Consider the following 22198-nt stretch of genomic DNA (forward strand, 5'->3'; position numbering starts at 1 on the left):
ATAATAAAGGCCATATATGACAAATCCACAGCCAACATCATACTGAACAGTGAGAAGCTGAAAGCTTTTCCTCTAAGATTGGGAACAAAATAGAAATACCATTTGACCCACTCTTCCCACTTTTATTCAACATAGCACTGGAGGTCCTAGCCACAGCAATCAGTCAAAACAAAGAAATACAAGGAATCCATATTGGTAAAGAAGAAGCCAAACATCACTATTTGCAGTTGACATGATATTCTACATAAAAAACCCTAAAGACTTCACTCCAAAACTACTAGAACTAATACCTGAATTCAGCAAAGTCGCAGGATACAAAATTAATACACAGAAATCTGTGGCTTTCCTATGCACTAACAATGAACTAGCAGAAAGAGAAATCAGGAAAACAATTCCATTCACAATTGCATCAGAAAGAATTAAATATCTAGGAATAAACCTAACCAAGGAAATGAAATACCTATACCCTGAAAAATACAAGACACTCTTAAGAGAAATTAAGGAGGACACTAACAAATGGAAACTCATCCCATGCTCTTGGCTAGGAAGAATTAATATTGTCAAAAAGGTCATCCTGCCTAAAACAATCTACAAATTCAATGCAATCCCTATCAAAATACCAACAGCATTGTTCAATAAACTGGAACAAATAGTTCTAAAATTCATATGGAACCACTGAAGACCCCCAAATAGCCAAAGCAATCCTGAGAAGGAAGAATAAAGTGGGGGGAATCTCACTTTCCAACTTCAAGCTCTCTACAAAGCTGCAGTAATCAAGACAATTTGGTACTGGCACAAGAACAGACCCATAGACCAGTGGAACAAGATAGAGAGTCCAGATATTAACCCAAACATATGTGGTCAAATAATATATGATAAAGGAGCCATGGACATACAATGGGGAAATGACAGCCTCTTCAACAGCTGGTGTTGGCAAAACTGGACAGCTACATGTAAGAGAATGAAACTGGATCATTGTCTAACCCTATATACCAACGTAAATTTGAAATGGATCAAAGACCTGAATGTAAGTCATGAAACCATAAAACTCTTAGAAAAAAACATAGGCAAAAATCTCTTGAACATAAACATGAGTGACCTCTTCATGAACATATCTCCCTGGGCAAGGGAAACAAAAGCAAAAATGAACAAGTAGGACTATATAAGCTGAAAAGCTTCTGTACAGCAAACGACACCAGCAATAGAACAAAAAGGTATCCTACAGTATTGGAGAATATATTCATAAATAACAGATCCGATAAAGGGCTGACATCCAACATATATAAAGAGCTCACACACCTCAACAAACAAAAAGCAAATAATACAATTAAAATATGGGCAGAGGAGCTGAACATACAGTTCTCCAAAGAAGAAATTCAAATGGCCAACAGACACATGAAAAGATGCTCCACATCGTAGTCATTAGAGAAATGCAAATTAAAACCACAATGAGATATCATCTCACACCAGTAAGGATCACCACCATCCAAAAGACAAACAACAACAAATGTTGGCAAGGTTGTGGAGAAAGGGGAACCCTCCTACACTGCTGGTGGGAATGTAAACTAGTTCAACCATTGTGGAAAGCAGTATGGAGGTTCCTCAAAAAGCTCAAAATAGAAATACCATATGACCCAGGAATTCCACTCCTAGGAATTTACCCTAAGAATGCAGCAGCCCAGTATGAAAAAGATATATGCACCCCTATGTTTATCGCAGCACTATTTACAATAGCCAAGAAATGGAAGCAACCTAAGTGTCCTTCAGTAGATGAATGGATAAAGAAGATGTTGTACATATACGCAATGGAATATTATTCAGCCATAAGAAGAAAACAGATCCTACCATTTGCAACAACAAGGATGGAGCTAGAGGATATTATGCTCAGTGAAATAAGCCAGGCAGAAAAAGACAAGTACCAAATGATTTCACTCATATGTGGAGTAAAAGAACAAAGAAAAATCTGAAGGAACAAAACAGCAGCAGACCCACAGAACCCAAGAATGGACTAACAGTTACCAAAGGAAAAGGGACTGGGGAGGATGGGTGGGAAGGGAGGGATAAGGGTGGGGAGAAAAAAGAAAGGGGGCATTATGATTAGCATGTATAATGTGGGGGGAGGCACGGGGAGGGCTGTGCAACACAGAGAAAACAAGTAGTGATTCTATAGCATCTTACTTCGCTGATGGACAGTGACTGTAATGGGGTTTGTGGGGAGGCTTGGTGATGGGGGGAGTCTAGTAAACATAATGTTCCTCATGTAATTGTAGATTAATGATACCAAAATAAAATAAAATAAAATCAGTCCATGTAAATAACACTATTAACATAATAAAGGAGAAAATATCTGATCATTTCAAGAGAGGCAAAAAACATTTTTGATAAAATTCAGCACTCCTTCATGTCTTAAAAAAAAATCACTTGACAAATTCGGCACAGAAAGGAACTTTCTTAATTTAACAAATAGAGGGTATCCATCAAAACCCATAGGAAGCATCATGCCTACTGGTGAAATATTGAAAACTTTCATCCAGAGATGTAAACCAAGACAAGTTTGTCTGACAAAATTGCCCTGAAATCATACAGCCCAACAAGAAAAGAAAACAAAGTATGCAGATTAGAAAGGAAGAAAAAAACTATTCACAAACAACATGATTTTTGTACTTACACAATCCCAAGAAATTGACGGCTACATTACCGGAATTAAGAAATTAAGAACTGGTTTCAGCAAAATTGCTGGATACAAGGTTAATATACAAAAACCAAATGCATTTTATTTATTAGTAAGAAACAATTAGAAAATAAATTTTAAATAATATATTTCAAAACAACATTTTAAGAAGACTAGGAATCAAATACCTAGGAATAAATTTTACAAAAAGCTGGGCAAGATCTCTATATTAAAAAAAGCTGCAGAATATTGAGACCTAAGTAAGATAAGGCAGTAAGAGATATACCATGTTCATGTATGAGAAGACTCAAGCCTGTAAATTTCAATTCTCCCCAAAGCGATGTACAGATTTATTGCAATCTCAACCAAATCCCAGATTTTGAAGAAATTAGCAAACATATACTAAACTTCATATGGAAATATAAAAGGCCAAATACAGGCAAAACAATCACAAAGAAGAACAAAGTTGGAAGACTAACACTACCAGGTATCAAGGCTCATTATAAAGCCACAGAGATATGACAGTGAAATGCTAAGAAAAAGATAGAAAAATAGAAGAAAATGGAGCTTCCAGAAAGAGATCCACATGTATAGTGACACCTGATTTGTGGCAAAGTTGATGCTGAGGAGCAGTGGGGAAGGAACAGCCTCTCCTGTAAAACGTTGCTGAGTCAAGTGGTTATCAACATGGGAAAGAAAATATCAACTCTTCATATTCTATTCTGAATGCAGAGCTAGCAAACCATACTCCCATGCATTTACATTCCTACCAATTGAATTATATACTTTTCAAAATTCAATAGTTTGTTCCCAAAAGTGTTTTTCCAATTTCACTTGTTAATATACTTAGCTAAGTCAATTAAACAACACACATACTGGTAAACATGCACACATACACACAAGCATGCACATAAATGTAAACAATACTATGTGCAATAGCCAAAACCTAAAAACAACTCAAATGTCTATCAGATAGAATGGATAAATGAATTGTGGAATATATACACAACAGAATATTATACTGCAAAGAAAGTGAATAAACAACTACTACATGTAACTATGAGTGAATTTCACAAGCAAATATTGAACTCAAGCAATCAGACAGGAAAGAATCCATATAATATGACATTTATATAAAGTTCAAAAACAGATAAAACTAATCTGAGGTGTTGTAAGTCAGGATAGCGGTTATCTTTCAAGAGAAGGTTCAGGATGGTGACTGGAAGGCCTCATGAGAAGGGCGTGTCAGGTGCTGGCAATATCCTATGTCTTGATCTGGGTGGCATTTAATGGGTATTTTCATTTTGTGGTATTTCATTAAGCCATACACTGAGGTTCTGTAGGCTTTTCTGAATGTATGGTTTTTGTATTTATATCACTGTAATTAAAATGTTCATTGAAAACAATCACAACATCAATCATGTCCCTTTCAATATTATTTTCTACTCTACATGGGGGCATCTTTTTTTTTTTTAGATAATTATTTTGTATTGAAGGGTAGTTGATGCACAGTATTACATTACATTAGTTTCAAGTGTACAACACAGTGATAAAACATTTATATACATAATTCTAGGTTCCAGCTATCACCCTACCAAGCTGTTACAATATCTTGACTATATTCCTTATGCTATACATTACATCCCGGTTACTTATTTATTTTACCTTTGGAAGTCTGTCCCATATTTTTTTTTGTTTTTTTTTTTTTGTGAGGGCATCTCTCATATTTATTGATCAAATGGTTGTTAACGACAATAAAATTCTGTATAGGGGAGTCAATGCTCAATGCACAATCATTAATCCACCCCAAGCCTAATTTTCGTCAGTCTCCAATCTTCTGAGGCATAACAAACAAGTTCTTACATGGAGAACAAATTCTTACATAGTGAATAAGTTACATAGTGAACAGTACAAGGGCAGTCATCACAGAAACTTTCGGTTTTGCTCATGCATTATGAACTATAAACAGTCAGTTCAAATATGAATACTCATTTGGTTTTTATACTTGATTTATATGTGGATACCACATTTCTCTCTTTATTATTATTATTTTTAATAAAATGCTGAAGGGGGCATCTTTTTGAGATTAGGTTTCCTGTGTGTCTTTATCTCCTGGTGAATCAAAGGTGTCTAGCTGTCAACCAAACCTGTACACAGATAGAGCCAGGAAGTGACTGCCGGCTAGAGATATTTTCCAGCCTCCCTTGCAACCTTTTCTGATCATGCTTGGTTTTCCCCAATAACCTAAGGGATATGTGCCCCTTCTGGGCCAAGGCTTTGAAGATGCCAAGCAGGTAGGTCTCCACTACACGTCTTTTTCTTTTCAGCAGCCAGATAAGACAGCGAGGAAACCTTAGAGGATGCAAAGCCATGAGAGAGAAGAGCTGTCTGCTGACCAGGACTGTCTAGGCAGAATGGTTCTACCAGCAAATAATACCTTTGACTGTGCTTAATCAAGCCACTGGGTTTTGGCCATCTCAATGAATTTAGGGCATTTTATAGCTTTTATTGCCCAAACTAACTTTTCTAGTGTTTCTCTGGAAGAAAACTGGAATTTTTTTTCTTTTTTCACTCTCTCTTTTCCTCCTTGCTTTCTTTCCCCCCTGCCCTCTCTTGTTCTCTCTTATTGGTTTGGTGGCATCACTATCACTATTCTCAGATTGGATTTATAATCTAGTTCACAAAATTTTCAGTCGCATCTAACCTATGATTAAACACATTGATTTAATTTCTAACTTCAGTTATTTTACCTTTTTTAATTGCCAGAAGTTTTCTTTCGTTCTTTTTTGAAACTGCTAGGTTAGGATTTTAGAGTTTCTTATTCCCAGAGGATAGTTCTAATCTTGTTTTTTCTTTAAACACAGTAGAGAAAAATTGTTTTATTATCCATGTCTGGTAATTCCGATATCTAAGCACCTATGAATCTACACTGCTGGATGCAGTCTTATTTCCTTAGCATTACTGTAAACACTTGTTTTCCTTAGAAAATCACTTGCCTAATTTCTATTAGCTAGGATGAAGAAGAAATTTACTTTACCTCTGTGAGAGGTGTAGGGACACTACCATTCTGGACAATTTTAAATGGAATTAGCAGATCATGTTGCTTTTGACTATCAGGCATACTGGAAAGTGTGATGTAGGACAAGACAAAATTATTTTTCCTACTTCCTTCCTAAGTTCTCCACTGGGGCCCTATAAACTGGACAAGTTGAAAGTTGTTAGCATGTACATGATGTAGCATTTACACCTGGGAGTATCCGGAGATGAGTAACTCAAAGAAGTGGTTAGAATTGGGCTCACATAGCCTCTTAGCAAAGGAACAAACTTAGCAAAGCAAACATAGAGAGAAGTGACAACACAGAGGAAAGGACTCTTGAGTTTCTAGGGCGGCAAATTATAGGAGGGCAAAAATATGGGGAACTAATTAGTAGAGTTTGTTGTGTACATTCCTCTCGTGTTGTCTCTGTGATGAGAAGGATCTAATGTTGTCTCTGGTGACTGACTTCTGACCTCCCTAGTGGAGAAGGAAGGGGGGCACTTTAACAAATGTATGCCCTGCTTTTAGGCAAAAAGGGACAAGGCAGAGAAATTTTTATGTCTGCTTCTTCTCAGTTTTCTTCAACTTAAAATAATCCTCATACCAAAGTGGCATATTTGGGGGTGGCATATTCTGCTACTGCACACTGCCCAGTCTACACAGGGCAAGTTGGTGATTACAACTTCTAAGGGATATTTGCCCCCTGTTCTGCTCAGTGCCAAGCAAACAAAAGAAACAAACAAGAACCAAACCTTTCCCTGAAGTCCCCTGGGAATGGGGACAGAGTAGAAAGTTTACATCTGATTCACTTTCCCCTGAGGGTTTGACTCTTTGGGATTCTTGTTTTATGACAGAAGCATTTTCTTTTCAGTTCCAATTTTGAGACATCTCTTGGGTTTGTTTGTTGTTTTTCTATTTCAAACACTCTCCCATTACAATCAAAGCAGGTCTAGCTATTTGTCAAGTGCTTTCATAGCCAAAGTCACCTCACAGTTCTGCTTACTTCTTTCAGACCCTTTAGACTGTGATCTTGTAATCCCTCACTTTTGTGTCATTTCTTTGATGCTGTTGAGAATAATTTTTAATGAATAGATTCTCCAGAATTTAGTTGCCAGCAAGAGGACTGGACTACTCCTATATCCTGTCATCATATCAGAAATGGCTACATAATGATTCTTGAAAAAAAGAGACAGACAGTAAAAGAAAATCTAATACTTATGTGAAATTAAAGATCTAAACTATCTCTTAGAACATAGGATTTGGAGATGGGGTTGGGGGGAGGGCAGACACTGGGGACTAGTTCAGTAATAGAACATCTTATCTTAGTTTGGACTGCTGTAACAAAGTACCACAGACTGGGCAGCTTAAACAACAGACACTTACTTCTCATAGTTCTGGAGTCTGGAAGTCTGAGATCAAGAGCTGCCAGGGGCACTATCTTTGAGAGCCCCTTCCCAGTTCATAGGGTGCCAACTTCTCTTTTCTAAGGGCACTAATCTCATTCCTGAGGACTCCATCCTCATGACCTAATTACTTCCGAAAGATCCCTCCTCTTAATACCTTCACATTGAGGGTTAGGATTTCAACATGTGAATTTGGGTGAGAAAGACACAAACATTCAGTCCTTTGCATTCCACCCTTGGCCCCACAAGGTCCATGTCCTTCTCATGTGCAAAACACATTCATTTCATCCCAACAGCAAGCAACGTCCTTAGCTCATCCCAGCATCAGCTCTAAAGTCCAAGGTCTCATCTAAATATCATTTACACTGGTGAGACTTAAGGTGCTATTCAGCCAGAGGCCATTTCTGTCCAGCTGTGAGACAGAGAAACCAAAAGAGTTACATAATTCCAAAATATAATGGTGGGACAGGCATAGGATAGACGTTCTTATTCCAAAAAGGAGAAATAGGAAAAAGAAAGTGTTGACAAGAGCTAAGTAGGTCCAAAATCTAGCAAGGCAAGCTCCACGAGATCTTAAAGCACAAGAATAAACCCTTTTGGGTGGATACTCTGCCTTCCAAGCCTCCTGGGACAGCAATCCCACCTTCCAGACCCACTGGGGTGTCAACATCACTGCCTCGGCTTGGTGGGGGGCTTGCCCCACTGCAGCTCCTTGTGGTGGCCCTGTCCATGCTGTGGCCTCATCAGGGTGAGGATGTGTCTCCCAGGCTCTACCAGATAGCTCTGGCCCCACAGCTCACCAGGGTGTTGGTCTCACCTTTGAAGCTGAGATGGAGCAGGCAGCCCTGATGAGCTCCTGTTCCCTTTTAGGTCCTTCCTCCCTTGTCTTGAAGAACAGCAGGCATTCACAGCTGAAAGCTCTAGGGTAGTGCTGTGGGATCTGAGAGTCTAGCAGTCTTCCTTCATTTCATCCTGCTTCCTTTAGTCCCAGCTGATAGTGCTTCTGCTGGAATAATTCCATCTCCATTCCTGGCTTTTTTTGAGATGCTCATTAAGTCAAAGGTTCACACACACACACACACTAATCTCCTTATCAAAGGGTCAGTGTGCCACATCCTGCCACACTTTCTCACTTTTTGTAGTATGGAAAGGCTGAAAATTTTCCAAGTCCTGTAGTTTTGCTTCCCTTTTGCCTAACAATTCTATCTTTAAGTCATTTCTCTTTTTTCCAGTTTTACTATGTCAGTTGGGAGGAGCCGAGCTGCACCTTCAACACTCACCTTAGAAGATTTTCAGCTAAGGGTCCTATTCCATGCTCACAGATTCTATCTCCCACAAAACACTAGATCCTGAACACAATCCGGCTACTTTCTTTGCCACTTTATAACAAGGATGGCCTTTTCTCCATTATCCATGATGTGATCCTCATTTCTGTGTGAGACCTAATCAGAGAGGTCATTACCATCCATATTCTTACCAACCTTCTGTTCATGACTAGTCATGTTCTAGAGCTATGGAAAGGTTCTTTACAGCTCTTCTCTTTCCTTTCTGAGCTATCAACAGAACTGTCCTTAATGGTCCATTCTCTGCGATTCCGGCTATTTCCAACAGGCACCACCAAACTCTTCCAGCCTCATCCCATGACATGTCAAAAAGCTACTTCCACACTCTTAGGTGCTCTTTACAGCACCCACCCTTCAGCACCAATTTTCTGCCTTGAATAACAAAATTATAACAAAACACCATTATCTGTGAGACTTAGACAGGAATTTATTTCTCACAGTTCCGGGGGCTGGTGGGTCCCAGATCAAAACACTGGCATATTTTAGTGTCTCTTGAGAGCCTGCTTCCTGGTTCACACATGGCTGACTTCTCTCTCTATCCTCACATGGCAGGAAAAGGTATTAGTTACCTTTTATAGGTATTAGTCCCATTCATAGGGCTCCACGTTCATGGCCTAATTACTTATCTAAGGCCCCACCTCCTAATACTATCACATTGGGGGTTAGGATTTCAACATATAAAACTTGTGGGGGACACAAATATTCAGTCCACTGCACATCTTAATAGGGAGAAGTAGCAACTTCTTACCTCCATAGACAGTGGAAACTGCACATTTGATTATGAGAGTCAAGAATTGAGAATCACTAGCAGGAAGGGAAAATACAGTAGAACTTTTAAATTGTAAGAAAAAAATAAAATGAATGTAAATAACATCTGCTTAAAATCAAAATAAAGGAGAATTACAAAGTAAAATAAATAGTAAACATACAGATATGCATAATGAAATCGAGCACACATTACACTGAACATGTACAGGATGGACTATCCCATTAAATAACTGAGACTGTCATACAGAGTTAAAAAACAAAACCCAGGTATATGTTATTTATAGGAACACTCTTAAAAATGGACAGGCATTGAAAATAAGGAGATGAGCAGAGAGACGCCAGGCAAATGCAGACAAAGGGAAGCAGGAATCACAGTATCTCTGTCAAGGTGGAACTTGAGGTGAAGAACACTGAACAAAATGAGGAGAGACACTCTGTAATAATAAAGGCATTTAATGACGAAAAAACAATGATCATGAACCTGTGTGCTCTATAAAAACAGAGCACTTAATATATAATATTAATTATTAGTGATTCAAAGAACTATAGATTTTTAAAAAAAAAACTACCCTGAAAATGTTTAATGTATCTCTTTCAAAATCATGCAGTTCTGGTATACAGTTTATAAGGTTTTTTAGACACAAAATAATTGAATAGTACATAAGGATGTATTTCCTTTTCCACATATCATGGACCCTTTACATAAATCAATTACATATGTGGCCATAAAAAAAGCTTAATAAATTCAAAAAAGCAGAGTTTTCAGGCTATAAAAAAATATGACTGAAAAGCCTTCACTACTTGGAAGTGATAAAATACTCTCTTAAATAACTCTTGGATCAAAGAACTAGGAAATCACAATTGAAATTAAAAGCTAGTTAGATAAAAAAGAAATGAATACATCATGGCAAAATATGGCTAGCAATGGAAGCTTTACTCAGCATAAAATTAATAGCCCAAAATGCTTTCATTACTGCAGATAAAAATTAGAATTAGTTTATGTAAAAATAGAAATAGAACACATGTAATAAATACATCAACAAGATTAATCTTTGGAGAATATAAACAATAAAACAGGCAAACTTCTGGCAAGTCTAATCAGGAAAAAGGAAATAAAATTAAAGACAGTGAAGCTTGGATTAAGAAATAAACATAGCAAAAAATGCAGAATGTAAGCAAATACCACCTTCCACATATTTTCAGAAAATGATGAAAATTGCAAAAATATGGAAAAAGAAATTACAAAAAATCCTGAGAACCTGAATAGACTGCAAGGAGCTGAAAAAGTTTGCAAAGAATTTACTATCTAACAAGGCTCAAGGCTAGAAATGTGTCAAGGTAGTAGTCAATGTATCAAGAACCAAAAACTTGTAAAAATACAAATCTCTTCAGAATCCCTAATTGTGATTTGAATTAAAAAAGAAAAAAGAGTGTAGCAGAAAAGAGAAATTACAAGCCAATATAACGTGTAAGGTAAAACAAACAAAAACAGAACCATACAAATTCAATAAAATACTGAGAAAAAAATTCTTCAGAATATTAATCTTTTTAATATTAAAAAGTAAGTAGGGTTTAGCTAAAGGATGCCAGTGATTCAATAAGAAGAAATATAACAATGAAATGAATCCACACTTTTTCAGTGGTGGGAAGACCCTCATTGAAATTAACATCCATAACCAATAAAAAAAAGGAAAAAAATCGGGACATAAAAGGACCTTTCCTTAACGTGATAAACTGCAAATTGCTATGTAAGGATTACCGACCTCACAGGACTTGGTAAAATTCTCTGCATTTGTGGGGCACCCAGTAAATGTTTGCCCAAGGGAACTGAATGCTTGGTGCCAAAGTGGCCCGGTCAGTCAACAGCACGAGGTGTCAGGGGTCGGATTTAAGACACTGCAAAGGGTAAAGGGCATTCCCCAAAGAGGAACGTCAGAAGCACGCACTTCAGAGAGCAGGAGCTAGGAAAGATGATGAGACTGTGTTAGCCCTGTGGCCACAGAGACCCCTGCAATCTGTGTCAGAGCTGGGAGGTACTGCGTTACATCTTGGGGAGAGTCATCTGAAAGGACTACGCGTCAGATACAAAACCTGAAGCCCAAGGAGCAGCTGAGTCCACTTGCGGCAGCTGCTGTCCAGGCCCCTGAAGGGGCGGGAAGAGGAGATGGGGCAGCGCGACCGCCCGCAGGCCTCCGGTGGGCGTCCCCAACCTCTCTCATCTTCCACGGGACTTTCTCACCCGGGCTGCCTGGATAACCTCGTAAATGCTTTCCTGCATCTATTCCAGGCCCCTTGAAATCTGCTCTTCCAACCAAAACTTAGGCAGTTTTCAACTGGAAGAAAAAAATCTAGCAATCAAAAGTATAAATAGATAAAAATCTCTTGTCTCTAGGTCTGTGACTCACTCTGTCTCACTCTTTTTGTCTCTTTGTCTCTTTGTCTCTGTCTCATTCTGTCCTTCTGTCTCTGTGTCTTTCTCTGTCTCTGCCTCCCTGTCTGTCTCTCTTTCTCCCTCCCCTCCACCCACCAAGCGCACTCAACAAATACTTCTTGAGTTCCTAGTACGTTCCAAGCACCATGAGAGACATTGGAAACAGCAATTTCAATTTTCCTTCCCTTGCAGAGGTTATATTTAGCAGAGCAGGCAGCAAATAAATAAATGAATATGAGATATGTCAGCTATGTGTAACTATAATGAGGAGCAATCCAGCTGGGTAAGAGGCTACAGCACGATGGGGGTGGGGCACGTTCTTTCATGGGGGGAGGGGGGAGCCGGGGAGCTGGGCCGAGGTGGGGAGGCTTCCACAGGTGCTAATGAAATGCTCACTGCTGCCGTGGGCACGGGTGGGAAGGGGGCGGAAACCCGGGACTGCAGGCCAGCATCCGCCTTTTCATTTCTGAGAATTTGCGGTTTCACAAGGGGTTTTACTTGATTTCTCAAAGATTTTTGAACCTACTCTTGATTACAATCACTCTAACTCCATCTATGCTGTAAGCACTGAGAAGATAATGAAATTCTTGGGATCAAGTGATCAGGTGTGCCTCGCTCACTTTAGACTGTTAAAAATGTTGGACCACAAAAATAGGAACTATATTGGAAGCCACATTCTCAAGTAGTCCCTTTTTTAGGTAAATAAAAGTCACTTGGCTCTTAGTGACTGTATTACACATAGTTTCCTCAGCTTTTTCTAGTGCTGAACCCTTCGGAAATATATATAACTGGCTTGGAAAAATAAAATGTGGCTCTCTTTCTGTCTATCCCTTCATTGTTGGTGGTTTCCTACTTCTAGAAGCTTTCATAAACAATTCTCAGGACAATTTAAATTAGTTAGAATGAGCTTCCAGCCCTTAGACTGACCTCAGCTTTCAGTTTAATTCTAGAAAACTTATTGCAGCCCAGAAGAGAACAATTAACCCAGAGTCCCCCATTAAGACCAACTTTTGCCTATAGGTGTGTGAATAAAATATGAATTTAAACTTTTAATGAGTGAAACTCACCCTGTAGCAACCACAATCAATTTTAGAACATGTTCATCACTTCAAAAAGCTTGGTGGATGGGTTAAAAAACACCCCCAAACACCCTTTTTTTCAATCAGCTTTGGAGTCTTTGACAGTGTATTCTCCAAATTATTCTTAAATAATTAATTTTGAGTAACTTTTCATGAATTTAAACATTTAATGAGTGAATAACTTTGGAGCTTTAAGAAATCAGCTATTGTATAACATACAATGGAACCTTTTCTCAGTTGGCATTCTGAAATGCAGATAACTTTGCAAGAAAATTCAGTACCCTATTTTTACAGGCTATCCCAAAAAGACCTTTCATGAAGGTTTTTCAAGTTCCAAGAGAACCATAGTAAAATGTGGGGTTTGGATAAGAAAAAAAAAGGAATGGTTGTGTTAAACCTCATTAATATCATTAAAATAAGGAAATTTGGAGGCTGTTGGTATCCCTTTATAGATGAGAAAAAAATCAGTCAAGATGCCAGGAACTTGAATAACCCATTTTAAACAAGGAAAAGAAAGCTAAATGAAAAAGATGTCTTACAAATGGAAATATACATGTGGACAACAGGAAAGGCTCCAGAGATGATTTCTTACAGATATGCAGTGTTTCATAGATCAAATTTTACCTAAAAAATATGTGTGTGCTTCTCCATGACATGGAGAGAGGAGTGTAATTTTTTTTCCCACTTAAAAGGAGGTCATTTTCTTTATTTATATTTAGATTTTGCTCTTAATGTATTATCACTATAAAAGCTATTTAAAATTATTTTATTTCAAGAAAAGTTATTGAAAAATAATTTGGAAACTACACTATCAAAGACTCCAGAGCCAATAAAAAGGGCTGTTTGGGGATGTTTTTTAACCTATCCAGTAAGCTGGCTTTTGAGGTAATGAACATGTTCTAAAATTGATGGTGGTTGTTACAGGCTCAGTTTGTTCTCTTTGGTTCTTGTGCCCCCTCCACAATAAAGAATTGAAAGGCAGAAACACAATAGGCCCCCATCGGTTAGGCTGGAGGCCTTCACATTGCATCCAGGCTAGGAGTTGCCTCTTGGACTGACAAGGTGGGGTCATCTGATTGACAGGTCTATCTGTGTAGCCACCCCTCTCAGTGCCCATGTTCTTTCCCAGGATGAAGTGTGGTTTGAATAGTTCTTAGCTTTGCTGGATTGTGGCCATGTTGCCATCAGGTTGGGAGCAGTTTGGCCTGGTCCCCACAGGCAAGGAAGTTATCTCCCTGCAAAGCCTTTGTTGTCTTCACGGGGAACCCCTACCTGGGAAGAGCTAGGGTGGTTTTCTCTCTGAACATGATCTGGGTGTTTTTTACTTTGAACCTTCTCTTCCCCTTCCCTGGCTGCTCATGTCTATCTTTCCACCTAACATTCCTAACATGGTGATGATTGCACAATTCTGGGAATATCTGAAAAGCCATTGAATTATACACTTTAAATGAGTCAATTGTATGGATGGTGATGAGTATTTAAGTAAAGCTGACTTACGTATACACACATACACACATATATATGCATATACAAATACACCACACATAGATAGGGAGAGGTAGATAGATAGGCCAACAAACGATAGATCTTTATATCATATATATTCCAACTTACGTGGTCAGAGGTGAAGGCAAGGCTGTGCTAGTTTGAAAGAACACAGAAGGTCACGGGATGATTTCTAGCAAGCCTTTGAGCACAGCAGACATTAAGACGAGTAGAGTGGGATGTAGGGATTGAATGGGTCTCTTCATTTCATTGACTTTCTCTGTACCTTGTTGACACCTTTTGTCTGACTGGCTCTTCTCCACTGCCCGCCACGCCTTTCCACAAATCTCTCTTCCCAGTTGCCCACGTGGTCCTGATCAACCTTCTCTCTCTCACTTGTTCATAATTTTGAATCAAATTACGAATCTTCAACCTATTACATTTATTTTTCAAAAGTTTTTGTTTCCCTAATTAAACTTGAAACTCTTTTATGATTTTCTGGGGTTTGTTTCATTTTGCTTTAATGAAAACCTATTGCCTTTTTCTTCTGGGCAACAGTAGATACTGGTGAGTGAGTGTGTGTGTGCATGTGTGTGTGTGTGTCTGTTTCATGAAACCTCAATTCAAGAACGATGCCATATTACACATCTCAAGAGTTTGATTTTTTTTTTAAATCTATAAACAGGTTATGTCAGTTGGGGAGTTCAGTTAGGAAAACTGAAACAGACAGGTCATTTTCTTGACTTAAAAGACGTCAGAATTATTTCTGGATCTAAGATACTTTTAAGAGACCATGACCACATGAAACTCACTTCACATCATACTCAAACTTCTTAAACATGATTCCTCCTTAAATAGGACCATTCTTTCAAAATCCAGAGTTAAAAACTTAGAAAACGGTTTCAACCAGAAGTCTACTTGCAAGGTCAAAGGGACTCAAGGTCATAGACATCTATGGTCAGGAACTTGTTTCATAAATCTTTGCCATGTGAATGAAGTCACTGAGCTTACTGGGAAGTGTAGCTAAAACCCCCTATTTTGTAAGATTGTGGTAGATTTATTGGAAAGGGAACAAGAAGCGCTCCTCCTTTCTGTCCACCCCCCCTCTTCCATCCAGAACAAACTGGCTCCAGGAGAAGCCCTCCCCAAAGGTCCATCATTTCATTAAGGCCCTTTTTCTTTTCTTTCAGGCATGAGCTCATCGCTTTCAGTTAAATAGTAATAAATGATTTGTAAAGAGCAACTTACATCAGTGCCTTATAAATAACCATCAACTGCTGCATTTGACTTCCTTGAAATGTTGACTCAGTCGTTAGATGCACACAGGGTACCAGCCCTGCAACCTCTCAATGCCTTGATGCCAGACAAGTTAGAGTAAGTCCAGGGAGCCTGCCAAAGGGAGGGGTGGCACAGTGTGTTAGACACAGAACCACTTCGTTGTCACTGTGCCCTGGATAGGAGAGACAAAAGCAAAGTAGACCGTGTTCCTGGGATCATTCGGTCCCACAGATTTTTCCTATTGATTCGGCTGTGAATAAGTGAGGAAGACTCTCTTTTCCCACTGTCAGAGCCCTTCACATTTGGAGTCCCTCACAGGCTGCTCTCAGGAGCCCCCAGATGTAAAGGTCAACACTTACCATTGTCAGTTACCCAGGTGGCAGAGCTCACCAGCCCACAATGAGCAGGTAAGAATGCCTCTCCTCTCTGCTGCTTGCTTGTAATGAAGAGTGTTTGTGCTTATTTTTAAGCAGGGCTACAGTTGGAGGGTAGGGAATGGTAGGATAGAGCTTTTCAGCTCAGTCCTACCATCCAGTGGCCTCAACTTTCATCAAACATTTATTCTTCTTTTCAGGAAGAATGTAAAGGGTGGAGTCCTAGAATCAAAAGACCTGAGCTTGTTTGAGGACTGTGTACTCTTTAGTAACCAAGGATCCAACTTGGTCAAGATATGCAAGCCCTTGACAGTTTCCTCAACAGTCAGCTGAGATTGCCTAAACTGCCTCTCCTCCCATCTCACAGGCTTGTTGTAGGGACCAAATGAGAGTGAAACATTCTTTGAATACATGAAGTGCTGTGCAACTGTTAGGTAAGTAGACCACATACCCACCTACAGTCTGCAGCCATCCCGATGCGTGGATGTAGGATTCCCAACCCTGAAATCCTCCCCTCTCTCCTGTGCTTGACTCAATTATTGACCCCAGTGCCTTGCCCCTTCCTGCAGCCATGTCCTTCACTACAGAAGTCTGCAGTTCCTCCAATGAAACTGAGAGTATACTTTCCCCAGGGTGACCAACCATCCTGATTTTCCCAAGACTGATATTTCCTAGGATGTGGCTTTCCATGCTTAAATCAGGAAAGTCCCCAGCACACTGGGATGGGCTAATCAGTGTGGAAGACCTTCCCACCTTCTCTTGTCTTTGGGCTTGGCCATGTAACTTGCTTTGGCAATGAGCTCTGAGCAGAAATGACTCATCCAAAGTTTAAAATATGGGCTAGGGTGGTGTTTGAGCTCTTGCGCCCCTGCCATCATTATAAGAGGAACATTCTTCCCCCAAGTAGTTGCTGCCCCTTTGGCCTGGGTTCCAGAAGAACATAAGTAGGCAGACCTAAGCATAGCAGGCAGGAGGAAGCCAAGCCTAGGTGGATCCATCTGGATATAACTTAGATCAATCAACTCCCAAAAGGGCCACCAATATGTGAACCAGAATCACTGGTGGTTGTTTAAGCTACTGAATACCAGGGTGGTTTGTTACAAAGCAATAGCTAGCTGATACACATCACATGGTTTCTTCTATCCCAGACCACCTTTTGCTTTCTCTGTCTTCAGCTATGAGTCCCACATTCTACTTCTTTTAAGGAAGATTGGTAAGCCTTGCTTCAGTGGCACCATCTTCTCAGCAATCCCCTACTGTACAGGAGGAAATGGCAACATTGTGATTACTTGCTCAATAAAATATCCTGGGTATCAGAAATCAATATGTCAAAGGAATAAGCTTGTGATTTAAAAAAAAAAATTAAAGGATGAGGGACACATGCCTGACACCCCCACTCTGTATCCTTCCACCAAGGTCTAAGAAACACAAAATACGGAAAATTCTTCTTAAGTGCCAGAGGTTCTGGATACAGGTAGTTGTCTGTCCCTGAACTGTTCTTTCTCTCAGATGTTTTTAAAAAAATCCCTCTATCTTTCTTCAATGTATGAAAGCTTCTAAAACCTGTGCTTCACCTCCCCATCTAATATTTTTGTAGTGTCAATTCCAGCTTTCCTAAAAAAGCAAATTCCTGTAAGTCCTCCAAACATGGCTAGCACACAACACAATTAACAATAATGACTATGTAATTATTCAAATCATGCCTTGTATATAAACGAACTTGTTGAGATGTTTGTGATATATTCAGAGAAAAAGTAGATTACAAAACAGTATGATCCCGTTTTGGGGAACTATCTGTATAAGCACACAGACAAGTGACAGTTAATGTGGTTATCACTTAGAGCTACAAAAGCATGTCCTATTTTATTGTCTTCTTTTCACGTAATCTGACTCTTGAATTTTTCCAAAAGTTATGTATTTATACTATTGGAAAAAAGTTCAGAACAAACAAAGCATTTTAAAGAGTGAAAGTTTAATCTCTTGCTCTTTTCTTCCCCAAGAGACCCCCACAGGCAGGGACCCTTCCTGCTCACCTACCTGCTGTACCAGGCCAGGTCTCTCTCAAGCTGAGGACCCCCTTTTCCCCATTTTAGGTTCCCGTGCTTTCACTTCAATAGCCAAGCACGACTCAAGAGCTTAGGCTGCTTCGTACTCCGTGATGGGATTGAAAACCTCCAGCAATTGGTCTCTCCTCTGGAAAGAGAAGACCTGGGAAGACATGAGACAGGTGGGCATTGCCCAGAGTGGGTGAACTTGGGCTCCAGCTGGGGCATTCAGGGAATGGAAAATTCATTGTCAAGGAATCAAACCACGACCTTTGTCTTTTAAGGTGCGTGTGTGTGTGTGTGTGTGTGTGTGTGTGTGTGTGTGTGTGTGTAGAGGATTAATTCGGTGTCACAGAAAATTGTTAACATTGGCTTTGTTTCTTGGTTTTTGGAGCCCTAACAAAGAGAAAATCTGTAAAGGCTCAGCTTAACTGTGTAAAGAAACACAAATTACAGGCATTTATGTGATCTGGTCACCATTCATTCGTAAAAGCTTCCCAGCACAATAACAATTATCCATATTATTAAATACATGGATGTTGCCAGATTAACTCTGCTGTAAATTTTAATTAATTGCAATACAGAGCTGTTGGCATGTGCTCAGTCACCGAAGTTGGCTGTCCCTGAAGCATTATCATCTGCTCCCAACTTTGAGAAACTTCAGAGAACATTGCTCATCACAGCAAGACGAGTCCAAATGATGAAGCGCACTGAATTGCTTTCTGCGTGATTATCACTCTGGTACCAATCTGGTAAATTTACCTCCAGTTTTAAATAACAAAGTTGTACTAATTCTTAAAAAGCTAAATTGCATTTCTTATTGTTTTTGACAAGTCTCCCAATTACTTATTGTTCATCATTTTGTACCACTATACCAACCAGATGGCTTATATTCATCTTATTTACACTATTTTTTCCAGCCAAACAGTATTAATCCAAAAGTATAAACTGATCCATGTAAACTTCATGCTGCCCAAGACCTACAGCAGCCTCTTCCCTTCCCTCTTGCCCCTGGTTGGTCACCTTGTGGTCCTCCATCCATCTGTCCAGACTCTTCATCCTCACAAGCGTTTCATCCTTCTCCAATGTCTTCCTCCCTTTCCACTGGAGCCTCAGTGGGTGGTCTTCCGAGGCCAGGCTTGGCACCATCTTTATTTCAGAACATTCCCTTGTCTTGATGTGGCTGTTAAAAAGGCTGTTTGCTGAAATACAATCACCGCATGTATAGTTGTCCTGACCCAGCAGAAGTACAGTTCTGGAATGTAAAATAGCTACTGGTCCTTCCCTTATGCATTTACTGCATCCATTATTGTGTAGTTTAATCAAGCAATCAGTGCATATTTACTGAGAAAATAAAAGATGCCTAGTATTTTGCATGGACTTGAAGGAATACTAAAAAGCATAGGTCCTACACTAGAGGACCATATGTCCATATATTTAGTTCGGAAAGGGGAAGTTGGGGTGAAGGATTAATCTGCAAGAAACAGAAAGAAGATACACAGCCCTCAGGTGGATTGACCTTGCGTACAGTAAGATACAGAACAGGATGGAATGATGGGAGAGGCCGGTTAGAGGAAAACGGATCTTACTGGGCTCTGAAAGATGGGTAAGATTTAGATGTTACCCTGAAAGGAGTTTAATCTTCTAAGAAGTGGCAAAACTATGTACCATGTCTGGAAGAGGGTATGTGACATGCTGAAAGGTCTGCCTTAAAAAGACCTTCCTGGTAGTTCTCTCCACATACTAGTGGAGGTAGAAGGATTAGGGAAACTGATTCTAGACACACCGCTCCTGGAAAACCTCCCACAGCCTTTCATTGCGCACCTACTCAAACAGTCTCCAAGCATTCAAGCCTGATGGAAATAGTACTGGGTCCTTATGGCTGAAATTGAAGCAATTATGGGATTTTACCAAACATCACAGAGCACAGAGCTTTGGCACCAAAAAGCACAAAATGACCAACTAAACCCATTTTATAGGTGAAATGGTGGTACATGAAGAACTTAGAGAGAAGCCCGAAGCCTTGAGTCCTGGGAGTCCAGTGCACTACATCCTTAATATTCCCAGAGTTAATATGTGAATGAATGGCAGGTCCAGAAGGGAAATACATTTGCAAGGAAGATTTCACATCTGAATTTTCCTTGCATAAATTTTTATGTGAATTTTTGAAAAACTATCTCAAGAGTTCTCCAGCAAAAAACAATAGGGATTTCAGCTGTAGACAGTAGAATAAGACTTTTCTTCAATATTGCTTTCTGTTGATAAATATACATAAACCTAAATACCAGGGTTACTTTCTGACATGAAGGGCAGAGGATAGGAAAAACCGTTTCAAATCTGTATGCCACCAAAGAAAATAGAAGCAAAAACAGAAAAAGACAAAATATAGGAACACATTGGGGGACTAAATAAGAGAAAATACTGACCAATATCATGATACCTGGTTGACACCACACTGAGAAAAAGGACTAGGAAGTAGAATTTTTTCCTCTTGGCTGCTCCTTTTGAAGCTGGGGTACATTTTATAGGTGTTAAGAATTCCAGATGCACAAGTAAGAAGTTCTTCCTGCTGACAAGACCCTCCCTCATCTGGTTCTATCTTACATGTCTGCCCCAAACCTGTAGCCCCATTGACTCCATCCTCCATCCAAGCCAGGTTTCTCATATGCCTCTACCTATACTCTGCTTGTATCTCCAAGACTTAGTCCTTCTTTTCCAAAATGGCTTGCTCTCTCCACTCTGCCTATCTAAACTTCCCTGGAGTCCAGCTCAAGTCCAGACTTCTCCAAAAGTTATCCCAATCTGCCCCGACAGCTGACACTGGTTAAAGTCATCCTGCCATCTTGTATTATTCCTTGGTCCTTACGTGCCCATCTTTCCTGAACAGCTTATAAGCTCCTTCAAGGCAGAAAGAACAGATACGCTTGCCAAGTGCTCCAGTATTATGGAGGCCAGGATAAGTCTTCAAATTCATTTCAGTCCCATGCATAAATCCCCTCTAGGCATCATCTAATGGGTACTCTGTAAACAGAAAGAAATGAAACTTGAAAAGCCTTCAATTTGCTGGTTTTTCCAAATCTTGCACACAGTTTATTGCTAAACAAGTAATTGAAGTAGACCCTTTGTTAAACCTGCTTTAAATTTATTAAACTACATTTAGCTCCTTGCTTTGAATTTGCAGAGAAACAGCCGAGAAAGAACAGCAGTCAGACAAAAATAAGCTAAAGGCAGTGTTTGCAATCTCTATGACGAAACCCTTTTCCTAAATATGTGTTTTGGATGGCAAGGGGTAAAGAGGAAGAATTAAAGAGAATTCTACAAAAAAACAAACAACATGGAGCCATGATATGGACAGCAACTTACAGCACTGCAGGATCCCAAGACATGGAACATTACTAACCAAAGGTCAATCCAAAAGCACTTGGGAAATGGAGCAGACCCAGGAGAATTTGTCCAGCTCATTAGCAAGGGCTTGGACAGAGAGAGGCTTGATAAAGAAGGCCTAGTCAAGAGGGAGAGAAGCATTATGTCAATATTTAGACTACCACAGAGAGACAGATGAAACCTGGAAGAGGGGGTAAATTTGTGGTCCAGAAAGAAAGAACTAAGCCACCCAGGGTCCAGCATGAGAGGAAGAGAGCTGGTTGGTCTGAGGCCGACTTCAAGTCGGAACATTTCAGATCCACACTAATGCCTTAAGCTGCACCACACAAGTTCACGTGATAATACTATGGGCTTCGTTTGTACCTCCTAGACTTCCTCCTACTAGAATACAATATTTCTTGGCCTTGTAACTAGCGGTCTTCACTGCCTTCGGAGACAGTCCTTGGAAGGCAGAACTTGAGATATTGCAATTGGGGGTTTCCCTGAAGCCACTTCCTAAAAAATAGCAGGTATAGCTCGGCACTGGTGTTAATGCTGTAAATATTGTGCTAGCGTCTTTCAGTAATGGCATTAGCACTGAAGAGGACCCTGGGCTGCTCTGAACAGCACTTGTGGAGCATCCTCAGACTGGCTGGCTGGTGTCCAGAGAAGGGCCAGGCCTCAGAGCCATGGGCTTTGCCAGCTCAGACTGGCCACCCGGGGCAGAGCTCTGTAGGAATGAGCCTGTGATGTAACCACTATAAATCTGTGTTTAAAAATCCTTGTTAAGTTTTTTGTTTTGTTTTGTTTTGTTTAAATGTTGTTTAAACATCTTTTGTTCTGGAAGAGAGGCAAGCTCTGAGTTCCTCAGTTCTGAGGAACTCCTGGACTACAGCTGAGCGTGGCTGATGAAGTATTAGA

This window comes from Manis pentadactyla, chromosome 4, assembly GCF_030020395.1.
Source record: "Manis pentadactyla isolate mManPen7 chromosome 4, mManPen7.hap1, whole genome shotgun sequence".
Classification (NCBI taxonomy): domain Eukaryota; kingdom Metazoa; phylum Chordata; class Mammalia; order Pholidota; family Manidae; genus Manis; species Manis pentadactyla.